This window comes from Sus scrofa, chromosome 14, assembly GCF_000003025.6.
Source record: "Sus scrofa isolate TJ Tabasco breed Duroc chromosome 14, Sscrofa11.1, whole genome shotgun sequence".
NCBI lineage: Eukaryota > Metazoa > Chordata > Mammalia > Artiodactyla > Suidae > Sus > Sus scrofa.
This window is the reverse complement of record NC_010456.5, coordinates 64,307,073-64,323,193: the sequence shown is the minus strand read 5'-3', so window position 1 is coordinate 64,323,193 and position 16,121 is coordinate 64,307,073. Positions and strand designations below refer to the sequence as shown.

The following is a 16,121-nucleotide window of genomic DNA, read 5'->3' as shown; positions in this document are numbered from 1 at the left end:
GGCTCCAGATGAACAGAATCAAAGCCTTCTAATGTGATGGACATGGATGGGAACAGTGGACTCAGTGATAAAAGTCCTTTCCTGCTCCCAGAACTAAGTTGACATGATTCTACAGAATTCAGGAATCATCAAGAATCTGAAAGGCTCTGGCCCAGCCCAGTGACTGGCTGTCTCCTGACACAGAAACGAAACTTAACTCCCTAGCACCTGAAGCTTTCCTGCTGGTGGAAGTAGTCAGAGAGCAGAATGAGCTGGTCAGTCCCATCTGACCTTGGCATTTTGTGTCATCTGACCCTCATGAAAGGCAAGAGAACAAGAAGATTTCTCAAAAGCCCCTCAAATACTAACATTTCTGATTTTCTGCCTTTGAAAAACCCCTGGAGAGGAGTCCTCTTGTGGAACAGTGGGTTAAGGATCCAGTGTAGTGACTGCAGTGGCTCTGGTCACTGCTGTGGCACAGGTTCAATCCCTGGCCTGGGATACATGCCACTGGTATGGAAGAGGGGAAAAAAAAAACAACCAAAACCCTAGAGAGCTTCTGCATACACATTAAACGTTGCCCTTAAGTTTTATTTCACATATGAAGTCTAAAGAAAAAGCATCCTACCAGTACAAATTCTACAGATTGGTCAAAGTGTCTCAGAACCTTTCAGATTCTTTATGACTCTTAAATTCTGTACTCATATCCATATGAATGCAAAACTTCGTTTTTCACTCTGGGTGGTAAACCACAGAGCAAAACTACCCAATTCATTAGATGGAGGGTGTTCAGACTACTGTGATTCCTTCCTCAGCCTCACCCTCAGTGGGATGCTTGGACCTCAAGCCCACCACTACTAAGATATATTTTCATTTATATATGTGAGAGAATTCGTTAAAAATAAGTAGTCATCCATGGGCTTAATTTCCAAAATATAGAAATAGCTCACGCAACTCAACAAAAAACAAACAACTCAATCAAAAAATGAGCAGAAGAACTAAATTGACATTTCTCCAAAGAAGACATACGGATGGGCAGTAGGCACATGAAAAGATGCTCAACATCACTAATTATTAGAGAAATAAATGCAAATCAAAACTACAATGAAGTGCCACCTCATGCCAGTCAGAATGGATATCATTAAAAAGTCTACAAAAAAACAAATGCTAAAAAGTGTGGACAAAAGGGAACCCTTCTACACACAGAGCCACTACAGAAAATAGTATGGAGGTTCCTCAAAAACCTAAAAATAGAGCTGCCATATGATTTAGCAATCTCACTCCTGGGCAAGTATCCAGACAGAAATAATTCAAAAAGAAACAGGTACCCCTATGTTTGTAGCAGCCTATTCACAATAGCCAAGACATGGAAGCAACCTAAATATCCATCAACAGAGGAATGGATAAAGCTGTGGTACATATATACAATGGACTACTACTCAGTCATAAAAAAGAATGAAATGATGCCATTTGTAGCAATATGGATGCAACTAGAGATTCTCAGACTACCTGAAGTAAGACAAAGGCAAATACCATATGATATCACTTATATGTGGAATCTAAAAATGACACAAATGAACTTTTATGAAACAGACACAGACTCCCAGACAAAGAAAACAGACTGGTGGTTCCCAAGAGGGAGTGGGGAGAGGGAGGAATGAACTAGGAATTTGGGGTTAGCAGATGAAAACAATTATATATAGGATGGGTAAACAACAAGTCTTACTATATAGCCCAGGGAATTATATTCAATATTCTATGATAAACTGTAATGGGGGAGTTCCCTTATGGCACAGGGGGTTAAGGATCCAGTATGGTCACTGCAGTAGCCCAGGTTGTCTGTGGCTCGGGTTTGATCCCTGGCCCAGGAATCACCGCATACCATGGGTGTAGACAAATATATATATATATAATGGAAAAGAGTTTTTTTAAAAGATTGTGTATATATATATATATATATATATATATATATATATATGCATAACTGAATCACTTTGCTGTACAGCAGAAATTAACACAACATTGTAAATCAACTATACTTCAATGAACATACATACATGAAAATAACATAATGATATAACTTAAATGACCAAAAAAAAAGTAAGTAGTCATAGTAAATGACTAAACATTTGAAATGTCCAACTCGTAGAGAAATGGGCTTACCAATATTTTTTTTTTTAATTAGAAGGCAGTGGACTCTTTCCCCAGAAATCCTGCACTTCTGGGTATACTTTCGTCCATTTTGCTTACATTTGCATAGACAGCCAGGGTGCTGAGGCCTTGGGATATCAATTAAGACACGTATTCACATGTTCTTTCCTTCTTATTCCAGTGTTTCCTTACTGTGCTCAACCCAATGAATTAAGGTTCTGAGCTCGGCACCAATCTACTACCAGAGTCCAAAACATGAACGTGAGAACCATGATAATAATATTTAATATTTTTGAGTATATATTAGGGCCAAGCAATAAGTGCTTTACATGCATTTAATTTACTGCATTTAATTCTTACATCTTATGGGTAAAGTAATGGTTTCCCCAGAAGCTAAGCCTAGAGGGAGATTCACAGGCCAGTGATTGATTTAAAAAATGCCCTGAGATGAGATGGACAAGGGAGGGTGAAGGTAGCAGGAAGGTAAGAAGTCCAGCAGGGCCACGGTTTCAAGCAGTCCCACTCTCAATCCAGTCTAGAGGTGTGCCCTGGAGCACAAAGGACACCCTCAAAGCTGACTTTTGTATTTCTACACAGGTAGTCAAAGGCTAAGTGCTTTGGGCAGGGAAGTAGAGGGTAGAGGTGTAAACTCCTGGGCTTTAGGCCTGCATTAGTGAGTTGAAGAAAGTGGTTCCAGTAGCAAGTAGGAAATCTTCCAAGGAGGGTCACAGGTGTGGGCTGTTAAAGGGAAGCAAAACATAAAAGATGGTAGGGACACCCACAAAAGTGAAAAGGACCCAAGGGCATCTGGGAGGGCACAAGTTGATCTGCTCACTAGCCTCTACCTTGAAATTCTGAAAAACCACCTAGATCAGTGTGATGGGGCACACTGACAAAATTTGTGTGTGCCGATGACATGTTGCATCCTCTTTTGCTCCCAAGTCAAAAAGCTTCAGGAGTCAGTTTGAAGAAGATCAAAAGATGAAGTCATCTTGATTAACTTTCCAAAATTGCAGAATCTCAAACATAATCATCCTCCCCCAAAATGTACACAAAACCTTATTTCAAAAGGTCATTGAATTTTCCCTAGATTATGCAAAACAATTTAATAACGATTGACTTGAACCTAAACAAATTCTTGCCACACAGCATTTTCTAGATTTACAGCAATTTCTAAAAAAAATCCCCAGGATGGCAATTCTGATTCTTCCTCAAAATTCCTACCATCTCCCAATACACACCAGAACTGGTCCAGCAGAAAGCATCAAAGACTCAGGATTTCAAGTCTTTAAAAATTTTTATTTTAATACCAACTGCTTGATTTCTATAGTTTCACAGCCTGATTTTTATTGAGCTAACCATAGGACCTAAAGTAAAGTCATTGCTCAGAGCCTAAGAATTGGAATCTAGACCTACTATTTTTAGTAAATGAACAGAGCATTCCTTCATCTGCCCAAATGCTCAGCAAACCTGCCATCATCAGCCATAGGGCAGTATCTTCCCTTGGATCATTTTTCTGATTTTATTTCAGATAGTTCTGTGGGTAAGAGAATGGTTTTATTGATCCACGTATCTTTTTGCAACTTGCTGAGGGAGGATACAGACAGGAAATACCTGAGCTCTTCTCAGTGGAGTATCTTTTTGTTTTCAGAGTTTGGGTTGTTTCTGCTTGATGAATATGTTGGTAATAGGGGGTGGATGATGTCTCTATGGATGATAATGTTTGTTGAAACTAACTCTTTCCAAAATGGTGTATTTGCAGTGGGGATGTTCTTCTCAATTATGTAGTCCATAAAGCAAAAAATGACTGCATGCATAGCCAATTGGGATATATCTCCCCATCTTAAAAACCCTTGATAAAAGGGAGGCCCTCAGGTGATTGCCCTGAAACCATGCTTCTATTCACAGTGTCTTGACCCAATAATCCACACAGGAAATCAAGGCTTTCCAGGCTGAAGATCATTCCAGATCTCACTTCTCCTTAAACAGACCACCCATTCCCAGCAAAATGTGTTAACAGGGTCTCCTTGATCCTCAAGTCGGAAGGAATGCATTATAGGTGTCACTTTCCCATCTTGCACTCTCCCTCACCCCAAACCTGACCCCTGCTCCTGGGTCAGGCCCTTAGAAATCCATTTGACCAACATCAGACCATACCCAGATGATGCAAATGAAGATTTGGAGGCTTTGTGGTAGGATAGGTGATAAAAGTCCACTTTTCAAATCCTACAGAGATTCAAATTGAACACCTTAATCTTAAATCTCTGGCATCAGAACTGACTTTCTCTTCTATTGTATTCTTCCAGGAGGTAGCTTCATTTCATTCAGTGTTAGAAATATCTTCTGTGGGTGTGGTGCAAACCATCCATGCCTCATCTTGGGAAGCCTCATGATTATATGTCAATTTAGTCCTCCTTCTACCTTGCCAAAGGGTTGATCTAAAGATGATCACAAATCAATTCATCTAAGACTTTCTGAACTTCGACACATATGAGACCCAGTCTATGACCCGGGCGAGCACCTAGTATCTGGCTGGACACAGCCAAATAATAACAACCATAAAACAATAAACATCTCAAAATTGTATGCCTATCAGTAATGCATGATTATGTGCAATTTACTCTAAGGCATAACCCAGGCTCCAGGGCAAAAAGTGTTGGGATAGCTTGACATATCATGTCTGACATGATTCTGAAAGAGTGAACTGATAGTTAATTGTCAAGTTTTATTCATTCCACACATTTTTATTGCACTGATACCTGCCTCATAGGAGCAGTCACTTTTCTAAGTGCCAGCATCCCTATCATTGTGAAGTTGACATTCCATCATGGGGAGGCATGCAATGAAAATCAACAAATATGTACTTTTATCAGTAATTGCTATGAAGCAAAAAGGGAGATGATAGAAAACAATCAAGACTACCATTTTAGACAGAGGCCATCAAGGAAGTCCTCTCCTAGCTGAGTTATTGGAGTAGAGATCCAAATTAAGTCCAGAATTGAGAGAGGAAACAGTTTGGCCAGCTTGTCTCTCCTTCCCAATATTTGGGGCATCAGCCAAGAACTGGAGGTCAGTGGTAACTGAATGGCTAGGGGTTGGAACCACCTGGAAGTGTCTCACATATTTGGTGGTTGATGCTGGTTCATAGACGAGAGCTCTGCAGGACTGTGGACAAGAATATCTCTATAATATCTATCCATCTGGTCTCTCTGCAGGGGCTTGTTTGGGATTTTTTTTTTTTCTTTTTAGGGCGGCACCCATGGCATATGCAAGTTCCCAGGCTAGAGGTCGAATTGGAGCTGCAGCCACTGGCCTATGCCACAGCCATACCAATGCTGGATCCGAGCCATATCTGCAACCTGCACTAGCGCTCAGGGCAACACCAGATCCTTAACCCACTGAGTGAGGCCAGGGATCGAACTCACATCCTCATGGATACTACCAGGTTTGTAACCCACTGAGCCACAACAAGAACTGCTCACGGGCTTTTTTTTTTTTTTTTTTTTAATAGAATGGCAGGTGGGTTCTAAGAGTGTGTGTCTCCAGAGAGAAATGTAGAAGTACAGGATGTGTTTTTGATCCAGCATCAGGACTAACATAGTGTCATTTCTCCCCATACTCTATTGTTTGAGGCAGCCAAAAAGGTCCACCCAAGTTCAATGGGAGAGGGCACAGACTTTACCACTCAATGGGAGAAGTGTCAAGGTCAATTGTAAGAAGAACCTGTGGAATGGGAGATATTGTTGTGGTCTTCTGCCACAATCAGAGTTGACTGGTTTTCCAGAGCTGGCTTTTGACTGGGGGAAAGAGAAAACGGAGATGGGGAGATAATGAAGGTTACTCTGTGCCCAAAAGGGAGAAAAGGAGAGCTGGAAATGGGGTCAGGACTCAGAGTGAAGGAAAAAAGTTCTGCCTCTGCTGGCTTTATTTGTTTTTGCTTTTTAGGGCTGCACCTGTGACATATGGAAGATCCCAGGCTAGGGGTTGAATCCAAGCTACAGCTGCTCACCTTCACCACAGCTCCAGCAATGCCATATCCTTAACCCACTAAGCGAGGCCAGTGATTGAACCTGCATCCTCATGGATACTAGTTGGATTTGTTTCTGCTGTGCCACAACGAGAACTCCCTGCTGACATCTGACTCCCTGCTGACTCCCTATTGACATCTATCACTTGAAAAGCTACTTGTCAGAACTGCTCTCTGAACTTCCTTGCCTGATTCCTGCATTAACTCAGGTTCACTTAACTGACACAAACTCCACCCATCACACCAAAGCTTTTGATCATTGAGATGGTACCTCCCCAAGTGGGGCAGCCACTGTACCTTAGCAGCTTCAACTGTCTGAAGATGATTGACCTAAAGGAGGCCCAGCTACTTTCCTATTGGACTCCCAGGAAAGAAGAAGCCTCCCAAAAAGCCATGTTGTCTCGTTGTTCTCACACAAACTTTTCAGAGAGGGTCTGAACTTCTCAAGTTCATGATCTTTGGTTCAGGAAAAGTTCAAAATAACAAATATTTCTTCATCAACAACAAGAGCGGCAACAACATTCTTTTCAGTGGAAGAACTGGAGAGTCTCAAGGTCAGTACAAACTATGAAGGGATAGTGCCAGGATCCTTGTGTTTTTGGAGCATTCTGAGCGATTCTAATGGGCAAGGAGGTTGAGAAGTGCAGCCCACCTGGTTTGCCCTGACTCCCTTCCAGAACACCTCCCTGCCTCCCCTCCCCTCACCTATTGCGTTCCAGCCAAACGAGTCTTCTTGATGAGCCTTTAATTGGCTGTGTTCTTGCCCTGTGGTCTCTGTACATACTGTTCCCTCGGCCATCTGATGCTCTTTCCCCCAGTTAACCTACTTGACTCACTCCTCAATTCAGGGACCTGCCCCAGGCCACAAAGCTTCAAGAAGCAGCCGTTTCTTCTTGGATGTCCCACTACATACAACTCCATGAGTTTCTATCCATCTGTATAACCATCGTCAAGGAGGCACAGAGGGCTTGTCCTAGATACAACCATCTCAGCTGAGGGTTGAAAAGAATTCAGCCTGGAAGTTCTATAATGAGACACATCACTGCTCGCTTATCAATTTTACCATCAGTGCAAGAAGCAGCAAACTCAAACTTCCACAAGACGCCTTCACCAAAAAGAGTCTCTTGAGGATTTCTAGGTAAACTCATTGTTCTGCCTTCAAGCTAGCCCTGTGGCCTGGCTGCAGCCCCAGCCACTCCCTGGCTGCCCCTTCTCAGTGGTTCTAAGGAGGCCAAATGCCAGCACAGAAGGAATGGTGTGCAAAGAGACTGCCAGCGAGGATACCAGTTAGGAATCCCTGGTGCAGGGCATGTTGGGGAGGAAAAAGTCCCCCTTTCCCCAAGGTAACCTTTCCAGAAACAAACATCTTTCTTTCTATCAAAATTACTAACTTACCATGTATTCTTGGGCACTTGGTACTAGAACGCTCCAGCTGTTCCACCTTTGGTTTTCAACAACTTCCACAGGATCCGACATTCCAATCATTCAAGGTGAATGGAGACATGGCAGATTATGTCTGCAACAGGTGTCAGAAAGGGTATTATTCATAAATGTCAGACTTGAAAATGCCTTGAGCCCATGCTTCTCATAATAGTGTAATTGTTATTTTTAGCACCACAGGCACAGCCACTTTAGAAGGGAACCCTTAGCGGCCCACCCATGTTTCAGTAAATTTCACAGGCCTCCCCACCATGGGGGAGTCTTGGAGCAAAACTTCCAGAGCCTCTGACCACTCCCACCTTTCGTTCCTCCCCTACAGAGCAGCAGCCAACCTCATTAGTGGCTGTGGGACCCTCACTGGACAGGGCTGCTCAGGCTCTCCCTCCCCTGCCTTGAGGAAGTGCAAGAAGGGCCAGGACTCTCTTATATTCCCTGCTCCAACAGGGTCAAGACTTTGAGAGGTGGCCTGAAGGCACCATTCTCCCAAGAGCTTTCCTATTTCTGCCAGCAGTGATGCGTGAGCAGGGTCTTGCACCGCTGTGCTGCTTGGTAAGGGTGCCCTGAGCCTGCAGACAGTGACTAAGGCTTGGGTTTGAGAAGCAGCAGGAAGCCCTTGCTGGGTCTCCGATCCAGCTTTTCCAAGAAACCCTGAAATTCAGGACCACTGGGCATTTGAAACCATCTAGCTAACCTGGATCACCTTCTGGCTGCTTCTATCTTATCTCCAGTGGTCACAACCAGCAGACATGATTTGATGACCAAATGACACCCCCAAGCACACAAATACATTTTTCTTCTATCTTCTTTGCCTGTTTCTGAGATCATTCTCTCTTAGGCCAGGAGGAGGAGAAAGCTCCTTTGTGCTCTGGAGAAACCCAGTGTACAAGCTTTGTATCAGGCATGCAAGGTGGAGGAAGACTTGGGGAGAAAGGATGAGGGGAGTTCCCTGGTGGCACAATGGGTTAAGGACCTGGTGTTATCACTGCAGCAGCTTCGGCGCAGGTTTGAACCCTGGCCTCCTAGAACTTCCATATGCCATGGGCAAGGCCAAAAAAAAAAGGAACACATTGTTCATACTGTGTAGCACAGGGAAATTTACCCAATACTCTGAAATAACCTCTATGGTAAAAGAATCTGAGAAAAAATGGATATATATATATATATATATATATACACACATATATAGACATGTATAACTGAGTTACTTTACCATACATCTGAAACTAACACAACACTATAAGTCAACCATACTACAATAAAAAAAAATTTTAAACTAAAAAATAGGAGCTCCCACTGTGGTGCAATGGGATCGGCAGCATCTTAGCAGACTCGGGTTTGATCCCTGGTCTGGCACAGTACATTGAGGATCGGGCATTGCCGAATTGTGACTTAGTTCTCGGCTGCAGCTCAGATCTTACCCCTGGCCCAAGAGCTCCATATGCCACAGGATGGTCAAAAAAATTTTTTTAATTAAATATATAAATACAATCTTATGTTTAAAGAATTGAAAGGGGAAAAAAGAACACATGGTTCAGAGTGACTTAACTCAGGTACCTGTCACTCTCTCTTGGCTTGTGGTGTGTGGACTGCTAGTTTTCCAAACATCCTCTGTTATAGGCAGAAGGAAGGGACAGTCACATCTCTTGCATTTGCTGCTGTACTTCTTGGGACATCGACCCCCATTTGGAAGAAGATTGAAGGGCTTTGACTTTTCTGGAAGGGCTACTCAAGGCTGTGCTCTCTCACTAACCTCCTTCCTAAAGCAAAGATGCATGGTGATTTCCAAACATGTTTCATCATGAGAATTGCCCCGGGAACTTTAGAAAATTCCCTATTTCCAGGCCCCACACCTTATCTTCCAAAGCAGAATCTCTGCAGGAAGGAGCAGCACAGGATTCCACATTTTTAAGTCCCCTATCCTCCCCCATTAAATTCTGATGATCAGCACTTTGCATAACCAACTAAATTTAAACTGAGATTGAAGGATGACAATGCAGAGACTCTCTGAGGTAACTATTTGCATAAGTGAGAAGGTCTCTCCTGAAATGGTGACTTTGCGATCAGCTTGTGCCTAAAACCAGGAGCACACTGTGCCGTGGGGATGAGGAAGAATCCGGGAGGGTGCGCACTCCCCTAGTCTACCCAAGAACTTTGAGCTGGTCCCTGGTAGAAAAGGGTGCCATGTGCTAAAACCAAGCAGATGCTTTCCTAATGCACTATGGGCACCAGGAGCAGGGGCTCTGACTGACACATAGAATCAAATGGAAACGTCCTTCCAGGTTTGTGCTGGGGCTCACCTGCACCTGTTAATTTCTCAGGAATTCTGCAAGCAAGTGGGAGCTTGGCAAAAAGCCATGGTGAAAGCATTTATACTGCAGAAAGCGGGAAAAACTATAAATCGAAAACTTTTTTCTGGCGAGCCAGTTAATAAACATTTCCTAGCACCCTCCTGGCTTTTCCCATTCTTTGGGAACACAGTGCATGTGGTACATAAAGCACTTGGCAATGATGGTGTGGAGCAGTGACGGGCAGCGGGTGCCTTACTCAAGCAACTCGAGCAGGTGACATCAACAAGCAGGGCTATTCAAAAGACCATAGGGGAGTTCCTGTTGTGGTGCAGTGGGTTAAGAACCTGATTATAGGGGCTTGAGTCATTACAGAGGCACGGATTCAATCCCTGCCCAGGTGCAGTGGGTTAAAGGATCCGGCATTGCCACAGCTGTGGCATAGGTCACAGCTGCAGCTCAGATTCAATCCCTGGCCTAGGAACTTCCATATGGCATAGGTACAGCCATTAAAAAAAAAAAAAAAAAAAAGCCTAGGAGTATTGGTTTGAGCATATGCAAAACACCTGGGGACCCCCAGCAGTAACCTAGGAGACTCCTACGGTGGGACCAGCCTTCCAAATGTGGACTTAGAGCTAATATCACCTTTTTTAAACCTACATAGGAGGAACTTTGCGTTTATAGTAGAAACTCCTTCTCCAGGCTTCCTCACAGATCTGTGTGTGGTCTCTCCTTAAATAATTCAGAATACAAGGAGCTCCCTGCCCCTACATTGGCCCATCTCATCTTTGGGCAGCTTGAGCTGCTAGAAAGCTCTTTCCTACATAAGGCAGAAGTTTGCTTCTCCATCACCTCCCCCAACAGCCCATTTGGTCACAGCGATCTCCCAGGGCTGCTTCCAGTAGAAGCCACGTAGTGATGCTGCCCAGTTCCCGTGGGAGGAAGCACTGCACACACCCCTGTCAGTACAAGAGCATCTTCATCACAGTCAGTCCAGTGGATCCTCCCCTTGCTCAGAAACCCATCAGGGAGGAGCACTGCCCAAGTTTGCACGTACTCTTGAATGTTTCAATCCAACAAAACATCACTTTCACCAAACCATGTCTCTCTCCTGCCATGTAGTATGATCTCCATTACTCACAACCTGTCCCGATATTCCTCATGGCAAAAACTTTACTGCCAGGGGTGCAGAATTGATTTTGCAGAGTGGTTTGTGCATTATGCGTAAGATCTTCTAATTTGTTTATGTGAAGGGATCCAACGCTGGGCTGGGCCTCCACTGGGCAGGGCAGCACAGGGCATAGGGTTTCCAGACCACACTACCTTGGAAACCATGGGACTTTGAGATGAAGCCCAAGGGGGCCCACAGCAAATGAAGGTCTCTTCCCCAAGGGGTTCTCCAGCCCTCCACCCAAAATGGGTAATAAGACTCTAAAGGCTGCTGCCAAATAGTACTCTGGCCAGCACCCAGCTGTGGAAATACTCAAGCAGCATTTCATAGCCCTTCTGAATGGCCATGCCTCACTGGGCTCTATTTACTGTGGATAAAATCAAGGCATGTGGGAAGAGGTTGGGCTTTGCAATCAGAAACCCTTGAGTTAAGCACCAGCCCTGCCACTAGGGAAACAACCATCTCTCCTAGCCCTTGCTTTCTCATTAGGAAACTGGGTTAGTAGGCAAATTAAATGCTAAAAATCATAGAGCCACCTGAAAAAATGCTCAACATCACTGATTATTAGAGAAATGCAAATCAAAACCACTATGAGGTACCACCTCACACCAGTCAGAATGGCCTTCATTAATAAGGCCGCAAATAGCAAATGCTGGAGAGGGTATGGAGAAAAGGGAACCCTCCTGCACTGTTGGTGGGAATGTAAATTGGTACAACCACTATGGAAAACAGCATGGAGGTACCTTAGAAATCTATATGTAGAACTACCATATGCTCCAGCAATCCCACTCTTGGGCATATATCCAGATAAAACTCCTTGAAAAAGACACATGCACCCATTTTCATTGCAGCACTATTCACAATAGCCAAGACATGGAAACAACCCAAATGTCCATCAACAGATGATTGGATTAAGATGTGGTGTGTATATATACACAATGGAATACTACTCAGCCATAAAAAAGAACAAAATAATGCCATTTTTAGCAACATGGATGGACCTAGAGACTCTCATACTAAGTGAAGTAAGTCAGAAAGAGAAAGAGAAATACCATATGATATCACTTATATCTGGAATCTTATATATGGCACAAAATTAACCTTTCCACAGAAAAGAAAATCATGGACATGGAGAATAGACTAGTGGTTACCAAGGAGGGGAGGAGGAGGGAGGGGGGTGGACTGGGAATTTTGGGTTGATATATGCAAACTATTGCCTTTGGAATGGATAAACAATGAGATCCTGCGGTATAGCACTGGGAACTGTATCTAGTCATGATGGAGAGTGATAATGTGAGAAAAAGGAATGTTTATGTGTATGTGCGACTGGGTCACCTTGCTGTCCAGTAGAAAATTGACAAAATACTGTAAACCAAATGTAATGGGAAAAAAATCATTAAATAAAAAATAAATAAACTGCCAAAAAATTAAATAAGGTAAAAATCATAGGAGCAACCTACAGCAAGGCTTGGTACATATAAATACCCCACAATGGTATGGCCCTCTGATTACTAAGAGCTTCTTAGCAACCCCATCTGATCATGAACATGGCTTTTCTTAATTTCCTTAGCAAAGTAGATTTTTGGTGACTCTCTCTGCCCCTTGTGGCAGGCACAATAATACCCACCCCCCCAAATATCCACGTACCAATCCCTGGAACCTAGCAACACTACTTTACATGGCAAAAGGGATTTTACGTATGTGATTAAGAATTGTGAGATGAAGAGAATGTGATCCTGGATTATCCAGGTGAGCTCATGGTAATGACCAGGGTCCTACAGGTGAAAGCAGGAGGCAGGTAAGTGAGTAAGAGAACCAGAAGTTAAAACCGAAACAAAGGTTGGAGTGATACAAGGTTGATATGCAGATGCTAGGCTGCTGGCTTTGAGGCTTGAGCAAGGGGTTGTGAACCAAGGAAGCTTCTAGAAAATGGAAAAGGCAAAGAAATGAATTCTCTCCTAGAGCCTTCAGAAGGCAGATAGCTGTCCATATATCTTGGTTTTGGCCTGATGAAACTCATCTCAGATGTCTGACCTCAGAATTGCAACATACTAAATTTGTGTTGTTTGAAACCACAAAACTGTGGTCATCTGTTAGAGTAGCAATGGGAAATTAGGCCCGTAATCCTAATCCACCCTAGAAGATCTGCCAATTCTCTCTAATTTGGGAAGTCGGAATCCTCCAGCTTGGTTCTGGCCCTACCCAACCCCATCTGGATGAAGGAGAGAAGTTAAGTCTGACTCGGGATAGAGCCACTCCACCAATAAGGAACATGAACTGAGGGCTTTTAAGTCCCTTACACGTACTAATGTTTAATCCACTACACATCCACAAGGCAGGTACTTTATATTCTCCCTTTTACAGATGAGAAGCTGAGGCAAGAGATGTTAAGTAACATATCAAAGGCCCACATGGCTGCTAAGTGACAGGAAGGGGATTGGAACTTAAAACATCTTTCTTAGTGTCCATGGTCTAAACCACTGCTCTGTCAGCAGGAAGTCTATGTCCTCGGGAGGAAAGTGCTAAAAGTGCCATCTCACTTTCTCCCCTTCCAGGGACTCACTCAGTCTGCACAATCTGAGCTTGCAAACATCTTCCTTCCCTCTAGAGTTTGAATCATGGTTGGAGAGTGGGTGGAAGCCAGTCTACCAACCCCACTTCTAGAATGCAATTACTGGCAGCATCCAGAAGGCTTTCCATGATGCCAAGCAAAGACTGGTCCAGATAGATTGTGATCCCTCACGTGCAAATTTCCCTACTTTCACACTAGGCTCTGCTTTATGCTGAGCCCCAGAGGCCCCAATCATCCCCCAGCTGGCCAGGAGGTGTGGGGGCTCCATGGGACCAGGCACCTCCTGCACCCCCTTGCAGGGACACTACAGGGAGGCCCCAACATAGGCATTAGTCAAGAGAAGAGTTGGATCGTGTGACTGATGGATTCTTAAAGAGTTAGTATCCAGAACGTTGCCTGGTCCACAGGAAGACTAGGCAAGCATTGTTTAATGCCTTGAGCTTCTCTCCCTGGACAGAAAGTTGCCAGGGGGAGAGTCCTGGAAAGCAGGGCTTCTCAAACTTTAAAACACGCATCACCTAGAGGTATTGTGAAAACACAGGCTCTGATTTAGAAGGTCTGAGGTAGAGCAAAAGATGCTGTGTTTCTAACAGGGTAAAGTAGCCCTACTGGTCCATGGACCAGACTTTGAGTAGGAAGGATGGAAAGCACAGATAACATTACCAGGAAGCCAGGCCCATTATGAGAAGAGGTCCTGAGGGTCCAGTGTGTACCCTGACCTCTGCTAGGAGTCTAATTTCTCAAACTTCTCTCCCCTTTCTGGGCAAGAGGCTCTGGACAGGTGGTGCCCATTGGCCTGGCCAGGACAGTGGCAATAGGCCATTTTCACTGAAAACCTGGCAGTGCCTGAAGCACAAAGGAGGCGCTTAAGCCAGGAGGTCAAGGAAGGTGTGGACCAGTAGACGCTTAAGGCCTTCAAAGCCTTCTCCATTCCCCGCATGATAAACACCAAGCTCCCTGAGATTCACACCCATGTCAATGGGACTCAAAATCCTGACCTCCTTTCTACCACACCACACGACTTCTCAAATACTGGCTGGAGCCAGATGGCTTCCCCCTGGATCAAAGAATTTCTCCTGTCCCTTGGAAATCCCAGTGACTTGCATGCTCGGACAATGAGGCAAACTGTAACCTCTCAGCTCCTCACAGCCCCTGGTGGGTCCTCACTGCCTCCTAAGCCCTTACCTCTCAAAGTGTGGTCCATGGACAGGCCCACATGGGTACCACCTGGGAGCTTGTTAAACAGGCAGACCCTCGGGCCCCACCCAGCCTGATTGGATCAGAAGATGAAATTTAACCAGACCCCTGGTGGTTTGTGTGTCTGTCAAAGTCTGAGCATCGCTGGCCTCAGCCACTTCTATTTCTGCGTGTGCTTCACCATTCACACTCAGTCCCCATCTCAACTTCCCTCTCCCAAGCAGGTCAGCGTGACCCAGATGCCGAGTATAAATTTAGCCTCATCTTTGCTCTCCTCGGTGACCTCTCCTTCAGACGCTTCCAATCCATGCCTCACCTTCCTCTATCAGGGCCAGTTCTGCAACCCCACACCCTCCTGACCTTAGTCCCAGAACGTGTTAATAGCCAGACCCTTATTTAAGAATCCTTGCATTAATTTTTTTCGCTCTGAATAAGACATTATTTGCCTGAGGGTTTTAAGCTGGGGCCAGACTTCACAGGCATGTGGCGATGTGTGTTTTCCACTCTGGCCCCTTGAGGCTGCCTGCACACCTGAAGAGGGAGTCAGCTTTGGTGGCACAAAGAGGGAAGGCCACCACTCGGGGACAGTTCTTGTCCTTGCAGCACCTTGGATCATAACAGGGCAAAAACAGCAAAACTGCAAGCAGTTGCTATGCCTCACATGGCACCAGCCAGGCTGACCCAGGTCATCCTAGAAGAGGTGGGGTTATTCCAAGAAGTGCTTTTTTTTTTTTTTTTTTGGTCACCCTGAACCATATGGAGTCCCTGAGCCAGGGATCAGATCCAAGCTGCAGTGTCAACCTAAGCTGCAGCTGTAGCAACACCAGATCTCTAACTCACTGTGCCAGGCTGGGGACTGAACCTGCATCCCAGGGCTCCTGAGACACCGCCAATCCTGTTGCACCACAGCAGTAACTCCAAGGAGTAGCTTGTACAAACAACCAGTGGAGGGTTCCTTTAAGGATAAATTTCTAACTGAACCTTGGAGTAATGAATGGTCCTGTTTCCTCTTTTATTCCCTGTGAGAACAGCCTTCACAACTCTCCATGAAATCTTCTTAGTGTTTTATTTTTCAATCCAGTCCATCAATTTATCTCAGAACATAGAGATACATGCAGAAAATTTGCAGTATAAATGCAGACACTTTCATCAAAGAAAATAAAAACTGGTTCACCAAGCAGAGAGAATCACAGATCACACGTGGGTCTGTTTCCTTCCTATCTTAGTACTGCATGTCTAACACAATTATGTTTTATGCCCTTACACATGAATGCGCCAAGACACACAATATCCTTTACA

General features: G+C 44.4%; 1 long non-coding RNA gene across 4 annotated transcripts in view; it reads right to left on the bottom strand.

The window, feature by feature from the left end:
* The window catches only part of LOC110256801, a 93,018-nt gene that overhangs the window by 71,010 nt on the left and 5,887 nt on the right, over positions 1-16,121 (bottom strand). For 2 of the 4 annotated variants that reach the window (XR_002338815.1, XR_002338814.1), the window contains exon 2: positions 7,553-7,673. This is a non-coding gene — a long non-coding RNA (uncharacterized LOC110256801). Of the gene's footprint in view, positions 1-2,121; positions 4,569-7,552; positions 7,674-16,121 lie in introns of those variants that run through there. The other 2 variants (XR_002338812.1, XR_002338813.1) reach the window with 2 other exon arrangements.